Source organism: Alligator sinensis, unplaced genomic scaffold (genome assembly GCF_000455745.1).
Source record: "Alligator sinensis unplaced genomic scaffold, ASM45574v1 scaffold232_1, whole genome shotgun sequence".
Taxonomy (NCBI): Eukaryota; Metazoa; Chordata; order Crocodylia; family Alligatoridae; genus Alligator; species Alligator sinensis.
In genome coordinates, this window is record NW_005842517.1 from 478,214 (window position 1) to 496,012 (window position 17,799).

The 17,799-nt window shown below is 40.1% G+C and overlaps 1 long non-coding RNA gene across 1 annotated transcript; it reads right to left on the reverse strand.

The window, feature by feature from the left end:
* Positions 1 to 4,967: 4,967 nt before the first annotated feature.
* Positions 4,968 to 8,055, reverse strand: LOC102382173. Its single transcript, XR_324754.2, has 3 exons — positions 8,015 to 8,055; positions 6,416 to 6,559; positions 4,968 to 5,289 (listed from the first exon to the last, which is right to left on the reverse strand). It is a non-coding gene; the product is annotated as an uncharacterized LOC102382173 (long non-coding RNA).
* Positions 8,056 to 17,799: the final 9,744 nt, after the last annotated feature.

A 17,799-nucleotide genomic window follows, 5' to 3' on the forward strand; every position in this document is an offset into this window, starting at 1 on the left:
AGGGAAAGAAAGAATCGATTGTAGCCAAGCGGCTCATGACAAGAGCTGGGTGTCTTCAGCGGGCTGCGGTGCACACCATGCTGTAGGGTCTGTGTTGGGACCTTCAAGAGCACCAGCAAGCCTCCTGAGCACATGTTTGCATTGTGTGTCCCCTCTGCTCCATGAGGTATTTGCTCTGCCCCTGTGTATGATCAGGAGAGTGCAGAGAAATCAATGTGGTGCCACTTCTTGTGGCTTTGAGCTCTTGTCGTGTTTCAGCAGAAATGGTATTAGCAAGAAAGGGCGGTGACACAAAGGAAGTCTTGAAGGTCACAGAGATGAAGGTCTATATTTAAAGACCTAGGTGATCTTTTATGGTTTCTAAAGGGTTACATGGAGAAAAGAAAGGCTATTGTGATGTGCTAACCCATCCTGCTGGTGGCTTTTTCGTGCAATGGCTACAGGCTGCTGGGACTCTGCCAATAATTAGTATGAGCGCTGTACCTGAATGTGTGACTGACCTTCCAGTAGACAGTAAGTACAAATACCAAGCTCATTCAAGGCCAGCACTCACAAAGAATGCAAAATATACATGGGATAAAAAATGGGGTAAGAAGTTGTTGATTTATAAACATATGGGGTAAATACAAGCAAAAGTTGGGCACATAAAAGTGTGGCTTGTCTAATGTCTGTCCTCTGACACCACATCCTGGTTGGGATTTCTCCCAGGACAGGCTGATAAGCAACATAATTTTAATAATATTATCCAGCTAATTTTACCTATAGAACTCAAAGCAATTTGCAAAGGAGATGAGCATATTTATCCCCATTTTGCAGCTGGAGAGACTGCACCAGAGGAAGATATGATTTTTTCCCCCCCAAAGACCACTACCATAGTTAGGTATGTCCAGTGACAATCCTAATTACGGGTTGGCAAAGTCAGTCTCCCTCTCACACTTCAGCTTCATTCATAGTTTTCCCTTTAAAAACAAAAAAAAAATAAATATTTCAGTAGAACAAATTGAGACAAGTCTCATAATAGCAGGGGTGAGGGGCAAGTTCATGTCCCTGTAATCAGGGAGGGGATTTGAACCTGGGTCTCCTACACCCCAGGCAACTGCCCTTAGCAGTGCATCCACAGCACTACACAAACATGGTTTCCCTGTCTCCAGTTCAGGAGGTAGCCCATGCAAAGAAGCTTGGTGCAATTGCAAACTCCATTGCCTGGCTGGGTAAGAAGGGACTGTATAAAATACCTTTTGTGTAATATAATTCTACAGTTTACCATAACAAACTCATTGCATTGATTTCTAAGCTCCATTCCCCCTCCCATTTTCTGACTCCTGGGATGGCAGTGGGGAGGGAATTAACTATATCATATGCCCAGATATAAGCTATTTTGAATCAAGGAGGAAAGAAAATTTCAGGAGTATCTACTTATTCAGTAAATAGATGAACCCCAAAATGATCTGTAGTACTAAATAAGTAGCCTAATGTTAAAAGGAACTATGAAGAGGACCTCACAATTTAAAACTGGGTTGCATTCAAAGTATTAATAATTTCTCAGGAAACAAATATATTTCCTGACATTTATTTTAGAGAGACATACAGCAATGGAAAAACTATTTTACTAGCAAAGTTTAGGGCAGGTTGGCACTTTGAAAAAAAAAATAAAGCCAATCTTTTTTTTTTTTGGCAGTCACTTGTCTATTCAGTTGTAACTTGAAGATAAATAGCACTTACCCCTCAGAGAGAAGGACTTTTTTTTAGTAACTAATTAAACTTCCAGGTTCTTGGTGTAAATCCTCAGCTTCTGAAATAAAACTGCATACTTTTTACAGAATATCAGGACCTTGGTCTGACTGGTTGCTCCATGACAACAAGGTTTAGCTGGTGAGAGTAGAAGAAAGTGGTTTCTCTATGGAAAGCTTCTGAGGATCTGTCCCTCAAGGGATTAAAGGTGACTCCTTGCAAAACTTACGCATTTTTAAATTTAAAATATTTTCCATTCAAGACTGGCTGCTGTGCTACATGGCTTGCAGACTGTCCTATCACCATTTTCTTTTGTTAGTAATAAGCCAAGTGTTGTGACTTCCTCACCTTCCCATTGAGAAACCATCTTCTTCCAGTATCACCAGCTAAACCTTATTGTCATGGAGCAACCAGCCGGACTAAGGTCCCAATATTCTGGATAGTAAGTAGTTGTATTGAAACAATCAATAATGTGCCTATGCCAGTGACAGGGAATTAGCTCCAAGAAACAAAATTACAATCACACTTTTAAACTCATTTCTAACTTGTTAGTATATTTAGCACAATATTATTATTAAGCTTGCCTAAATTAAGCTCAAGCTTGTTTCGTAGCAATAACACCTGGTTCTAGATCCCCAGCCTTCTTTTAAATCTCCCAGTTGCCAGTGGTTATCTTGACCGTCTCTGACTTGCTCATATACTGTATATCCTACTTTCTTCTTCCTGTACCCATTATCGCCCATTGTTTGCACTGGTAATAATCAAACACAAAGTTTCCCAGCTGCATTGAGGTCCCTGAAGACGAGGAGCTGCAATGTGAAAGGGACACTTTCTACTCTTGTTAACACAAAAGAATCTCCACTGAAGAGTTGGTCCTGTACCTTAATTATACAAGATAATGTATTGCTCTCTTCTAACCCTAGGAGTCTGAATTTGCTGTCGTCAAAGAACATTAACCTTTAATAAAAGGTTGGTGTATTCAAGACAGTCATATACCATAAATATCTGGATTAGGAATTTTTCTAACTGTTGTGCACAAACCATGCAAGCTGGAGTTAACTGTGGTGAACCAGATCAGGTCTGCTTAGTGCACCAGTTGCAGTAGGCAGGTCTGCAGGAAGGAGCTGAAAATGAGAGATCGTCCATTAATTAGAAGCTGGCTAGCAGGTTGCATGGTCCAATTGCTCTCACCTGTGGAGACAAGCCAGGCAACAGTCAGGTGCTAAGTAGGGCATCAAGGAAGAACCTCCCTAAAAAGAAATCAGGCCTGATAGTGGACCATTTGATTTTTTCTGGGATTTGGATGTTGATTGCTAGATCGAGCTGTGGCAGAGGATGCCTTTGTCAGGAGGAATTTTGAAGTCTGATTAATTAATTATTAAGATGGGCTGAGCACTGAGCCCAGGGTGAAGGCTTCTTTATTCTGTGATTGTGTGGCTTTAGTCTCTGCCACTCTAGTAGGAAGAGAGGAATTGTCATAGTTACCTGGGTGGAGGGCTGAGCCATAGGCCCCAGAGCAGGTAAGAAGTGCTTCTGGGGAAACTGAGGCAACACTGTGTCCTGCCACAAGGAAGTGCCCACAGAGTATCAGTACATCACTATATATTTACTGTTCTGTATGGTAAGAATATGCAGAATCTGAAATAAGGAAGCAAGCCCTATTTGGCTGTACATTTTATGAGCACATAAGAAAAATACCATTGTTTCAGTCAAAACTCATTGGGTTGACCTCAATATGACTCCCCCAGTCTCCACTGAGACAATGCACGTCTATTAGTTTCTCACACAGCTAACTGAAGAGCTGGGTCTAATGAGAGATAACACTTAGGCAGCCATGGCGTTCAAAAAACTGAGACAGGCTTAATAATCAAAGCATTTAAAAACAAGAAGGAATATGTTTTTCATTTAGACTTTTGCCCTTAAGGCTTCAGAGTCGCATCCTCAAGGTTTCTCTCCACAGTTAAGAATAGTTTTCCTAAATTAAAGGGCTGATGCTTATGTAATAGCATAACCCAAGCAGCTAGGCCTTCAAATTGAACACCAAATATCCCAAGACTCATGATAAATTCATGAAATGGCAACACTGAGTAGGGGTAGCAATGAGCTAAGGGAGCTGGGGAGGAGGATAGCCAATGTTAACAGTGATAAAGTCCGCATGATCCCCAAGGTGATTTTTATTTATTTTTTTAAATCAACTGAAGTTAACAATAAAATGTTTGCCCTCTGCTCTTGCATAATTACTGTTCAGGCAAAAGAAATTAAAAAAAAAATAAAATAAAATACATCTTCCATTCCCTCCATGGGCTCTATCATTGAATCAACAGAGGACCCTGGAAGTGATATCTATCACAGTCAGTTAAATTCCTCCCAACCACCTGCAAGCAGAGAATGCTGTATCCTAGTGCCTTTTTTCCTTGCCATAGGATGCTCATACTATAATCTCAGAAAGAACATTCTGTGAGTATCAGGAAATTACAATTCTCTAATTTAAACCTGAGCTTCCATAATGCTTAATGGAAGTCAGTCAGGCAATACAGCATTGATTAGGTCTTCCTGTGCTACTTTTCTTCAGTAGACAACAAAGCATTTTATAAAGGAAGTCAGTGTTATTACACCCATTTTGCAGATGGAGAAATGGATCTACTGAGAAGTGAAGTGACTTGTCTTAGATCAGGTCAGCGACAGAGCCAGAATAGAAGCCAAGTTCCTTGGCTCCCCATTTGGCCCATACACCACACTGTCTCAAGGGACTTTTCACTGTTTAAAATACTTTATTTTTGTCTTGGACATTGCAAAGGTACTACTGAATAAACAGATTATTGCTATAAATAGTTTAGCTCCCTTTTTCAGGGCTGAATTTTGATCCAGATGCAAAGACTTTTGCTGAGGCTTGACTTTATTAACTATGCGGTAGTTAATGCCAAAGTTGGCATAAGGTTAGGTAGAATCAACTTAAAACTAAAGAATTGTGCCTTAGGCTGCAAGATCTCCAGAGCAAGCAACATATCTATGGTGTAAGGTCTTCAGCAGAGTGTTATGTACTGCAAAATAAATGCAATAAAAATAGCAGCAAGTACTCCAAAGGGGTAATAGCTTCTTTTGCCAAACTCTTGATCAGTTGGTTCTAGATTTAGAAGACTATTCAATTTTTTTTAAGTTAAATCCATTTAGTTCTGGACTGCCCCACCCTACCCTACCCAATTTGTATCACACTACTAGGGAAGAGACAGGTCTTGATACATACCAGAAAGTGCCCATTGCAATGCAGAGAGGAGGTGAAGGAAAACAATTCCTTGATATAACAAGTAAGTAAGCTTCATTAGAATTCTTTTGCATTTGCACCCTGTAAATGGGAACAGATTTGGCTTCCTAGAATAGATACAGGTTAGACTACAGGAGTGAAGATAACTAACTGGGCAAGTCTTTGTACAGGTTGTTGGGTCCAAGTATTATCTTCCAAGATGCTGCTTACTGGAACCATTTCTTGGCTGCAAGGCTGCTGGTGGTGGTGGTGGTAATCTCTCTCCAAGTGTTCCCAGTTTACCCCAGACCATTATTCTTGGGGGGGAAAAAAAAAAAAATCATTGTCATGTTTCTAGAGTCTCCTTTAACTCTACAGGCTGCTGCCTCTTTATTGTGTGTTCCTTTCATCCACCAGGTTTTCCATAGGGTCCTTATCTGCTAATCCCCCATGGACAATTCATTTATTCTAACTCTTCCACCTTCTAATTTTCTGATATTTTTCCAAACCCTCATGAATCCCTACTGACACACTGCCCCTGCTTGAATTAACAAGAAGCCCTGCAGCTGGTTTTAAAAGAGTTAGAACGTGTGGCAAATTATCCATCATTGGGGAGCAGATTACGCAACCCTTTGCACTTCACAATTCATAATGGGTTCTTTACTGCACTGTCCCTTTACTGGCAAGAGGGCTACTTTAAGTGGACAGTACTAGTCAACATGTGTAAGGGCAGAATCTGACCCCCTCCAAAACCTTGACAAGAAATGAAACTATGTCTGGCTGTATAGCTAATGATGTACATAAAACTCTTACTGTAATATCTGTACGATTAACATGGAATAGTTTTGTCCCCAGAGCTCAGGAGATATAGCAACATGATGCCTTTAACAGTGCCCCCGTTACCTTCACTCTGTTCTCACCCTTTCTTTTACTCTGACCTTCTTTACAGTCTGACTTCCAGAATTGTTGATCTCCCTCCTTACATTTCCTTTTGCTTCCTGCACTACACTGCTTCCACAACAGCTATATGCCTTGAGCTTTGGAAGAGGCCAGTCAATCAGCACCTTTTTTCCATGTCCTGGGAACCAGGATGTTCAACTTTTTGGAGGGACTGTCTCAGCATATAGATGGGCAGCTGAGCAGCAGTTTACTGGTTCCAAGATGAAGGAAGGAAGAACTTGGAATCGTGTACAACAATGCTGGGCACAAATTTGAGTCCTCTCCTCTAGATCCCACCTTCTCTTTCCATCCTCTACAGAAGAGAATTGGAGCATTCAACAAGCTCCCATCTGAGAGCTGTGGAGGTAAGATGGTCTCCCTCATTCCCATTTTCACCCACAAGTGAGATTCTACTCAGAGCATCACCAAATAGCATTTAAGGATTAAGCTAGGCTATCCTAAAGAAAAGAAAAAAAAACAGCTTAAAGTGCCTTGGTTACTCACCACTTGTTTTGTAAACATTAACCAAAATGCCCCTTGTAGTAGCTCCTTTACAGGTACATTTTCAATGGTCTCCAATTTACTAGCACAGATACTGCAGCGGTCATGATCTGTAGATGGTTCCTTGAGAGTTTGTTCTGCTCTCTCCTAAGGGATAAAAAAAAATATCTTGGACCTCCTTTCCCTTTGCAAATGTCTTCGTCTAGAGACTACTTTACTCCAGCCAGCTGGATCACTGGCATCTGATATGCATTGCCTGTAAGTCTTAAAAGAACAACAGCTCATATACCATGAACAAAACAGCAATTACAAGTTTAAGAGAAATATGACACAGTGAACTCTCAACAGCTTGCCACAAATTGTTGAGCAGTTTTATTCCTCCTAAACAATTTCCACTGGCTATTTTTTCCACTTCATTTCCCTACCATGCCAGCAGGTAGTGTGATGACTTGGTGTGTCCCATCATGAATGTTTTAGGGAATCACTCATGTAGGCCTTTAGGCTAAATTCTCAGTGAAGTTCATTTAAGAGACAAAATACAAGGAATTGGACTGAAATTGATGTGGGGCAGCACTGCTATCATTGTCTAAAGATCTTTATTTAAGGATGCCATTCTTATTTAAGAGGCTTCTACCAAGATTACTTAACAATCAGTTCCCATTTTCTGCCTGCTTTAAGTGTCAGACATCAAGGAACAAGGAAAATATTTCTCCCTCAAAGCAAGGCCTTTCACAATACAACTGGGCTTTGCACAGTTCAGTCCAGGGCTTTAGGTATTTTATGTCCAGACCTGAATTAGCTTGACACAAGAACTAACCAATAAGAATTTTCCATATAAGCAGAGGCATCCTAAAGTTTAAATAGCAGAGGATATCCATTTTGAACCTTAAAAAAAATTCTTGTGATTAGAGGTTGTTTTCAAATAGTCATCTTCAAGAAACAAATTATTCTGTAATAATGGAGACTGTTACTAATAAACAGGAAATGGCCTCAGGAAATGAGCATGGTTCAAAATAGAAAAAAAAAGTTATTGTCAGGGGAATATAAGAAGCCTTATAAAAGGTGGAGGCAAAACTACAATGCACCTTGCTTCCTCATATACACAAAGAACATACACTTTGATGGGGGATGAAGGGCATTTAAGAGTCTTAAAGCCAATGGGCTAAAGAAGGGGTGTCAAACTCATCAGGCCTCATGGGCCAGAGGAATGGTACAGGGCTGGTCTGCAAGTCAGACTGGGCCCTTGGACTGGCCACATGCATGCACCTTTCTTCCCCCCCCCCGGCCCTGCATGGAGGGTCAGTCCAGAGTACATAGCATGAGACAGAGCAGTACATAGCAGAGACCCACAGGCATCACCAGAGACTAGATAATAGAGATCCACAAGTTATACCTTTGACACCCCTGGCTTAGGACAATCCCTTTGTACTATGCATGCTCCCTACCAAATATATTAGTCTACTTATTATACTTAGTCTTAGAAACTAAAGCCAGGATCTGGAGCATTAAAAGGGCAGGAGACAGCAGAGGGATCCTGCAATAGCTTTCAGTTAGTTATTAAAAATAACTGTAATAAAGCAGATTGGGAAGAAGCTAACTTACTGTTATAATTATTATCACAGCCCCAGGAAGCTAAAAAATACAGTTCTTTTGTATAGCCCCCTAAACAACCTCCCTGTAGTAAGATAAGATGGGAAATGCAGGCTACCATGATGGCTGCATATATACATATGGATAAACTGGCATGTTGGGAAATGGGGGTGGTGATTTCACTATAAAGCAGCTCCCTACCAGCTGTGTAGTAAATGGTTGGGATGGGGTTGTTTGTAGTAAGGGAATTTTTTTTGCTTTAACTTTTTATAATAAAGGATTAAAATAGTTTTTAATAAAAGGCTGTATGTTTCTATGAGTTGGGGCTCTGGTGTGTGTGTGTGTGTGTGTGTAAATAAAAGGAAATAACACAATAAGAGTAACACAATATCTTTTAGTTTACTCGGTGTTTCAGAGGTAGTGCTTTTCTTGAGAAGACAGGGAAAACAGGGGCCTTGAGACCAAGTGGCTTGGTATTACGTAGCTTTTTACCACTTTTTCTTGCATCTTATTTTTCTTTGTGCCTTTCTTCTATATTTTCAACATCAGCAGGTAGCTGTTTGACTGCTATGAGCTACTAGCCGTGTCAAGGTCATCAGCTGAAGATTTCATTTCATTTTCTAAGCAGGTCACTTGTAAGATTTTTTTCATGTGGTCAGCATTTCCTTCATTCTGGTGTTTGTCTGAAGTGGAGCTCATTGGGAGAAAGCAGTTGAGTTTTTTTTGTTTTGTTTTTGTTTTTTAGTGTTTTGGGGCACTAGTCTGCTCAAACGCTTTAACAATTTGTACTAAGTAGTGGTTAAAGGTGAGCAAATTGACACCTGTTTAGACTTTTTTCTAAAAGTTTTTTGCTAAAACCACTGACAAGTGGCTATTAAGAAAAGTAGTCCCTAAGTGAGAGGAAAATGACTGTCCTGGATTAGAAAGTGGCTAAGAGAAGAAAGTGAAAAATAAAGGCTTTATTTTCAACAAGGAAAAAGTTCTAGCAGTGCAGTTCCTCAAGGACTGCTGTGTACAATGCATGCTCTATCAGTGACCAAGAAATGAGACCAGTAACACTTTTAGATTAGCAAAAAATGGGAAGGGGAAAAATCAGGCAGACCTCATAAGATGAAGTAAATGGGCAGATGAAATTAATTACTGATGGACAAAGAAATCCACATTAGAAAAATAACTTGAGTTACTCATGCATGTTCACTATTTGAAGTTAAGATAACCACACACACAAAAATGCATTTAGCCTTCATTTTGGACTAATCTGTGGAAATGTCTAAATACACAGACGCAGTCAAAATAAGGAAACCAAATGGTGGGCTGTATGAAAAAGAGAAAGTGAGATTTCATCTTCTGAATGAATGGTATGCCCAAAGCGGTATACTGTGTTTACTAATGGTCTACCCATCTCAGAAATGGTAGAGCAAAAATAGAAGGAGCATGGAGAGTGGCAGTGATGATTTGAGGCACAGCCAGACAAGGAAGATTGAGGGCTGCCCCTGTTTTCAGTTCCTTTTAATCAGCTCCTCTGTTAGAGGATTTACAATATAGAGAAGTTATTTTGGCCTTACTGGTAGTGCAGCCTGGCTATGTGAGGTGTAGGTTCCTGCTGGTGGTATTTGGAAAATTAGTCCCTTTTGGTGCTTCAAGATAGGTCTCCCCTACCTAGTATAAGCATTAGGTAGAGAATCTCCTAGGTAATACAGAAGGGACCTACCCTAGCTTGAAGCAAGTATCTCCTGGGTGATGGCAATATTACAGACAAGGAAAAGGGCTCTAGGTCTTTAGACTTCAAGCTTGCGTTACAACACAGATGGTAGTGAAAGACAAAGAAGCAGTGATGATGGAGCTCTCACTCAAAGCTCGGCCCTACCTGCTCCACAGCTTCCCTGCTGTTACTGCAGTGGCTGGAAAGGGGTGTATGTTGAGACTATTAGTTAGTCCTAGGCTCAGTGAGGGATATATCCCCTTACAGCAACCACCTGACTTGCAGTGGGTACAATCTCAGACTCAGAGTTAAATTGTTAACAATGTCAACTTGTTAATATTTTTGGCCAGGAGTGTGAAACTATTTTTGCCCTCCCCGAGTGCCCCCAAACAATAACTGATCCTTGTCCTGTACATGGGGGACTGGCCTCAGGGAGCTGAAGAAGACTAGTGTGGTAGTGGTATAATGGACTGATATTATTACTATGGGTGGTAGAAGCAGGGACTTAGTTCTCCCGTTTCACTGCAGAAGGGTTTTGTATCATCCCTCACGGGGACATCAGGAACTAAGGATTGTGAATACTATAATCTTAAAGGCCATGATCTCTTCTCTAATGGAGGTGATGCAGGGAAGTTTGGCCCTGCTGTTGTCCACACTATGGCCATTCTACAAAGAGAAGCCTTATGTCTCCCAAACTGTCAAGCTTGCATATTTTATAAGGAGCTAATTCACTTTCAGAATGTACCATTTCAAAAAATAACTGCAGGAAAAGCCACTGGTAGGCAGCCACAGGAAGAAAATATCAGGGAAATTAAAGTGGTTATAAGGTAATAGTCTTCTCCCAGTATGGAAATGTAGTTATACATCAGAAAAACATTTGTAAGTCGCATACAAAAAAAATGAAAAATGCTCTTAAGAGTATAACATCAAGACCTGAAAAGTTGAGGAAATGGCACAACTAAAGCAGCCCGTTCACCCTTAATTTTGCCCTTTTATGCATATGCCTGTTGAGGCAGCTGTTAATTATATGATCAGATGTTATTTTTGCCACAGGGTTTTTGCATAATCCAATTGAGAGTAGAAAACAGGCAGTTTAAATGAGAAGTGTTAGGCAGCCTTAATAATAAGAGTTGCTGCCAGTATTATACGTATTAAAGTTAATTCTTGTTTTGAAGACATTTAGTTATTTGATTTTAGATGAAATCTGAATTTTAAAAAATGCAGGAATCAATACAAAAAAATATCACTTTTTTTTCCCACAAATTAAGATTTTTGCCCAAAAGTTGTTTGGCACTTTTTAAAACTCTAATTGCTCAGCTATGAAAATGTAATTGTTTGTGTATGAGTTTAATGTACTCTTTCAGAGTGAGGTTTGCCACATACGTAAAGATGTCCCAAGCTACCTGGGAGCTATCCTGGCTTTTTTTTTTTTTTAAGTAAAAATTCCATTAAGTTGTTTCATAAATTCTGTGGCTTCTTTAGAACTCTATCTCATCCCTGCTCAGGTGATATTACTGCTCTTTAAACTGATGTATGTTAGAAAAGGTCATTCTTTGCACCTCTAAATTATAATTATTCCTAATCCACCCTAGAATTACTTACCCTAACCATTCAGCACTAACAGGAGACATGCAGGTCCATGACACAGTAGGTCCCAGCATAATTTGTTATCTAAAACCCTGATCCTGCATGGATCACATACCCAGTGGAGCTTCATTCTCCGAAAAACGATAGTATCAGGGGACTTCACGTAGGTGTAGCATTCTGCAAACAACCTACCAGTTTCAGCATCTGGGAATTAAATTTAAGCCTGGGTACTGAATGACAACTACTTTTTATTGTATAAAGGTAAAACTCCTGTATACACTTGCAGGTTCCATAAATTCTTTTTGTGTTAATATTCCTTGTATACACCTATTACAAACATTAGGCTTCACAAAGTCTTAACACTTGCCAGAGAATAAAGTTTATGCCTGCAATCTTTCAGCAAAGCATAAAAGTGTCTTACATTTTAAAGATCTTTGAATTGTTGTCCATTTTCATGTTATTGGCTTACACTGTGGAATAGTGTATAATAAATGAAAGATGCTAACTTCATGGATAAGAGCAAGGTACAGTAACAAATAAATCAGCCTTGTTGATGGCCATAAGGCTTCTTCTGTGTACAAAATGTAAAGCAGAGTATTACAACGAGGGAGAAAGAGAGATTATTCATTCAGTTTTGCATACTAATAAGGGTGTGTTTCAATACTAACAAAAACTAGATATCAAAAGTGTTTAATTCATGCCAAAGGAAGAGGACAAATGACAAAAAAGAGGATGGTTGCACTGGGATAGCTATAATTTTGGAAGAATACAGATGAAATTGAATGGAATAAAGTAATGGAGAGAAATGATGCAGAGAAGAAATGTAGTGACTTCAGAGCCAAATTAGAGTAGGCTCAAATATTATGTCTGTCATTAAGCACTTCATACACTAACAGCATAAAGAAGAAAATATGGCTGTACAAAGAAATGCAAAAAGTAATCAAGGATAAGAAAAAGGTAGATAACAGAGAAGGACTATAAAGATTACAGAATTAATTTATGAGACTCTAAGGAAATTACAAGTAAAGCAAAGCTACAGAATGAAACAAGATTTCACCAGAAGATGAACAGTAAGAACTATTTCAAGTACAAAAAGAATAAGAGGTCACTGAAGGAGACACTGAGATATCTAGGGCCAGGGTAATAATTTATTGACAATAGGTTCAGACTCTGCTAAGGAAAGAATTAAATTAATTCTCTGCTTCATTGTTCACAAAAGAGGATACAGGACAGAGGCCAAAAACAGATGTACATTTTCCAAAAGAGAGAAAAAAAATTGCAGGAAATTATGATTCTGCAACATCTGATCAAGAAATAAAAGCCACTTCAGGAGTGACAAAATGCCAGGATTCAGCAATATCCATTCCAATGTTTGGAAGGAATCTGCCAAAGAAATAAGAAATTGCCTGAACCAATGTGATATCTGAGCTTTGCCAACTGTAGTTAGAACCCTTGGGTAATAAGATAATGGAATGAGATAGTAGTTGGTCCTGATCCTGGTCCTGAAGCCATTGTGAGAACTTGAAGAGGTCAATGTGTAAGCTTTAAGGCAGAAAGAGAAGTTTGAAGCAAAGACTGAGAGCAGAGGAATGGACTTAAGATGCAGGTAGAAGTGTCGGAAGAAATGGAGTTTTGGCTGCAATGAAATAAGTAGTCTGACTCTTTGAATAAATGGATAGTATTGGCCCCCACGACCACCTAGAGACTGTAAAGACCATTCCTACCATTTTTTTAATCAGAAATCTACTGGCTAAGGCACTAGATAGAGAGTTGGGACATCTGGCTTCTATTGCTGGTCTGATCCTGACCTTCTCAGTCACCTCCTGTTAGTCATTTTGCTTCACTGTGTCATGCCTGTACAAGGAGTTTACAGACTAAAATGCACAACCCCAGTAGCACCTATTGTGGGGCACTTGTCATTGAAGTTGCCTCAGATGAAACAAGAAAGTATCTAAAATAATCAACTACTTTTAGTATAAGGAAAAAAAATGGATAACAGGTAATAAATGAAAATTTTATATGAAGGAAATGTGGAGAACGGCAATATTAGGAAAACAGCAATATTTTACTAGTAGGAGCATTGTCAGCATATCAAGGAAAGTAATTATTCCCCTCTATTCTGCACTGGTGAGGCCACATCTGGAGTACTGTGTTCAGTGTTGGGCTCCCCCATTACAGAAAGGATGTAGACAAGTTGGAGAGAGTCCTGTAGAGGGCAATGAAAATGGTGATGGGGCTGGGACACATGATTTATGAGGAAAGGCTGAGGGAACTGGGCTTATTTAGTCTGCAGAAGAGAAGACTGCTGGGGGATTTAATACAGCCTTCCTACCTGAATGGTGGTTCCAAGGAGGATGGAGCTAGACTGTTCTCAGTGGTGGCAGATGACAGAACAAGGAGCAATGGTCTCAGGTTGCAGCAAGGGAAGTTTAGGTTCAATATGAGGAAAAACTTTCTCATGAGGAGGGAGGTGAAGCCCTGGAACAGGTTACTTTGAGAATCTCTGGTAGAATCTCCATCCTTGGAGGTTTTTAAGGCCCGGCTCAACAAAGCCCTGGCTGGGATGATGTAGTTGGGGATGGCCCTGCATTGAGCAGGGGGTTAGACTAGATGACCACCTGAGGTCCCTTCCAACACTAATTTTCTATGATTCTATGCATATATATGTTATATGTCCTTAGTGGAGGATACACAATAAACTAGTGATGCCAAGTCCTACAGAACTCCTAGGTTTTGAGGCCATGAAAAGGAAATAAGAAAAGCAGCTGCTCTTGAACACCTCCACTCTGGCTTCAGATCTTATTCCTCTATAATCAGCAAAGAGCAAACAGATAAACTTCACTCCCTGGCAGAAAACTGCTTCTCTCTTCACAGAGGTTTCTGGCAAAACTGTCTCACTGACCTTCCTAAAATGGATGCAGTAATTGCCGATCACTCCACTGGGCGTGCTCAGGTTGCATTTTGAGAAGTTCTGTCTGACATACAAGGGGCAATTTGGGTAGGGGTTTCGCCTCAGTTTCCCTTTTGTGCAGTTGTAGTTATCAGGTTAGAGCATAACCTTTTATGGATTCTTCTAACACAATAATACCACCAAGAATTATCTAAGTAACACCTAATAATAATAGGAAAGTAATTCTGTCAAAAAAGAACCATTACTGCTATAGATTCATAGATGTTAGGGTCAGAAGAGTACTTGTCCAGTCTCCTCTTGAAGACCCCTGGGGTAGGGGACAGCACCACCTCCCTTGGAAGTCCGTTCCAGATTCTGGCAACCCTTACTGTGAAGAAGTTCTTTCTAATGTCCAACCTAAATCTGCTCTCTGTCAATTTGTGGCCACTGTTTCTAGTTACTCCAGGGGGTGCCCTAGTAAATAGAGCATCTCCTATTCCCCGCTGCCCTCACCTGATGAATTTATAGACAGTCACAAGATCACCTCTCAGCCTTCTCTTGCAAAGGCTGAAGAGATCCAGGTCCCTCAGTCTCTCCTTGTAGGGCCTTGTCTGCAGGTCTCTGACCATACAAGTGGCCTCCTCTGAATCCTCTCAAGATTCTCCGCATCCCTCTTGAAAGTGCGGCTTCCAAAACTGGACGCAGTACTCCAACTGCGGCCTGACCAGTGCCACATAGAGGGGAAGCATCACCTCCCTGGACCTGTTCATCATGTATCTGCTAATGCATGATAAAGTGCAGTTAGCCTGGTTGTCACATTGACAACTCATGTTCATCTTGGAGTCAACTATGACTCCAAGATCCCTTTCCATTGCTGTGCTGCTGAGAAGGTCATCCCCCAGCATGTAAGTGTGTTGGTGGTTCTTTTTGCCCAGGTGCAGCACTTTGCATTTGTCTTTGCTGAACTGTCTTTTTTTCTTGTACTGACAACCTGCTATCTAAATTAATGAGTCAAATGTTCATATGCAGTATCTTTTCTGTACTTTACTGAATGAAAGTCAAGAAAACAGCACTGCAAAACAGCCATTTTACAATTCAATGCGTTTCAGCCATGAATGCTAAGTTCCAAAAATGAACTCTCATTCCTGTCTGGGAAAGAGCAAGACCACTCCATAAGATTTTTGTCCTTTATAATATATATAAGGATATGTTGGAGGTCAGGAGGAAATCCTGTGTTGCTCTGGGAGATAAAACTTCTCTAACTAAAATAGATCATCAAGTGGTTAGTTGAGTTCTAACTGCAGGATTTTTACTGCTGCTGATGGGGAAATGCAAACAATGCTAAGAAAACCACAGAACAATATTATCTACTGAACTAGATATCTACAATTGTACGACCTTTCATAGAGTGAAAATGATTTTACTGTTTGAAGTGGTATCTAGTAGAAAAGGTCTTCTGAGGCTGAACTTTTGGAAAAATACTTTTTGGCAGATAACAATCAAAGCCATAGAATAGTTCAGTTCAACAATATTTTGCTTAACACTGATGGATTACTTTGAAAGTTATGGGAAAGTAGCCAAGGAATCTTGAGGAGTTAAGCAGCATAAATTATCTTTTAAAGACAGAAACAATTTGTATGATGGTATTTACAGTAACAAACAATGGCTGCAAATAAAATGCTTTCAGACACCAATTCCGGTTATTCAGTTTATCTTCCAAAAAATATTGAAGGTAAGTATATGCTCTAGCAGAAATAGTCTACCATCAATTACTGCCATGAAATCTCCTGAACAGAATTTGGCTGGAGAACTTTAAGCACGATATATTTATCACTGTTTCCCTCCCAGTGATGATTTTGAACAGAATTGCAATCATATTCAATAGTTGTGCATATTTATTATTTACTATTGCTGAAATCACTGATTCATTTATTTACACAAAGCTGCTGTATTGCTTAAAATACCATATTATTTTAAAATACAGCCAACTTGTTTGCTGGCAGTTCTGCTGTAGCTTTTGGATGCAGGTTTTTGCATGGAGGGGCAAGGATGTAATGTTACATTCTTCCTGCTGTATTATACTAGCAGAAACTAAGATGTTAAAGGCAGAGTGAAGGATTCATGTAACCAAAGAAATTAGAGAAGGAAAGTTCTATTAATCCAGAACATCCAGGATTAATACACCAGAAATTTGCCTGGAAAAGCATGTTGCATGCATGCCAGTAAGTACTTCTGTGCCCAAATCCCCCTACCTATCCCCTCCCCCCCGCAATTATTTAATCTCCAAACTATCTGGTGAGACTATACAGTACAGGTCTAGGTCCTGTTTCGGGTGCTATAAAGTGAATTGCACTGCTCGGGTGACTCACTGAGCATGTCCAGGTATGAAAGTCCATACTAGGGTGACATGCTAGGCTGCTTAGTTGCTATGACACTACCAGGAGAACTGGAGAAAGAGCTCACAAGAGGTCCATGTTAAACAAAAATGCAACAAAATCCCCCCTGGGTTTTCTGGCTTGTTCACAGCATTCTTCAAATGAAATACCACAAACCACCAAAGTTTCTGGCAATGTTCATTTCCTGAAGCATCAAAGACTATAAACTCCAGACAAATGGAAAAACAAACAAAACAGGAGCTGGGCAGTTCTCAGTCCTGACCTCTGGTCAGCAAATCTTTCTTTTTCCCTATCATACATGGAATTTTCAAAACTTGAAGGAACCATTAGGATCATCTAGTCTGACTTCCTGTTTGAAAACTGACCACAGATTATATCCAGCAGTTCCTGCTTTAAAGCTGTAACTTCTATTTCGACTTGCACTATCCCATTTTAAAAAAAAAGATGTCCAATTTTGATTTAAATCACCATGAAGCAGACACTTTTCCTAAGTTCTGTGTCCTTTATACCAAGGTTCAGCTATGCGATTGCTTCTACCCAGGAATTTAACCCCAAATATCCCATGCCAAGGTGTGGCTCAGTAGGGACTCTTCTCCAGGACAATGCTGGAATGCAGATTGGTAGTGCTGAGAGCCTCTTCTGGAAGTCACTAAACCAACTTGACTTGAAGACCCATTTTAATTGTAACTGTCACTTTTATGCTGTGAACACCATCGTGCATTGAAACAGCCGGAGTGAATTGCTTGATCAGCTTATTCTGGACATTAAATCCTCACAGTCTGAGAGGGTTAGCAGTCAGAGAGCATCACAGGTTATCAATGAGGATTGTCTCTCAAGCACCAGCTTTTAAAAGCTTTTTTTTTTTTTTTTTTTTTTTTGGTATGAAAGACTGGTTGGGCTGGAATGGCAGCTTCTCGATCTGGACCATAGGCCCAAATGGGCCAGCAACTCACTCACTTGGTGGAGGACTTTGACAAAACTCAGAACTTGCAGAACTGCAAGCTCAGGCCAGGGGGTTGTGTTAAAAAATGAGTGCTGTTTTCCAAAGACCTGTAACTCTAGTGTGGTTAATGAGCGAAGGATTTGCAGTTCAGAAATTCCTTAGCCATGCTTGTGTCCCTGCTTATATGGCCATTCTGCCTCTGAAGGAGTTAACTAGACACCAGGTTTTCCAAAAGCAGGTGGGCTCTGGAGGAGTATCTAAGAAATAGAGGGGTGTGGG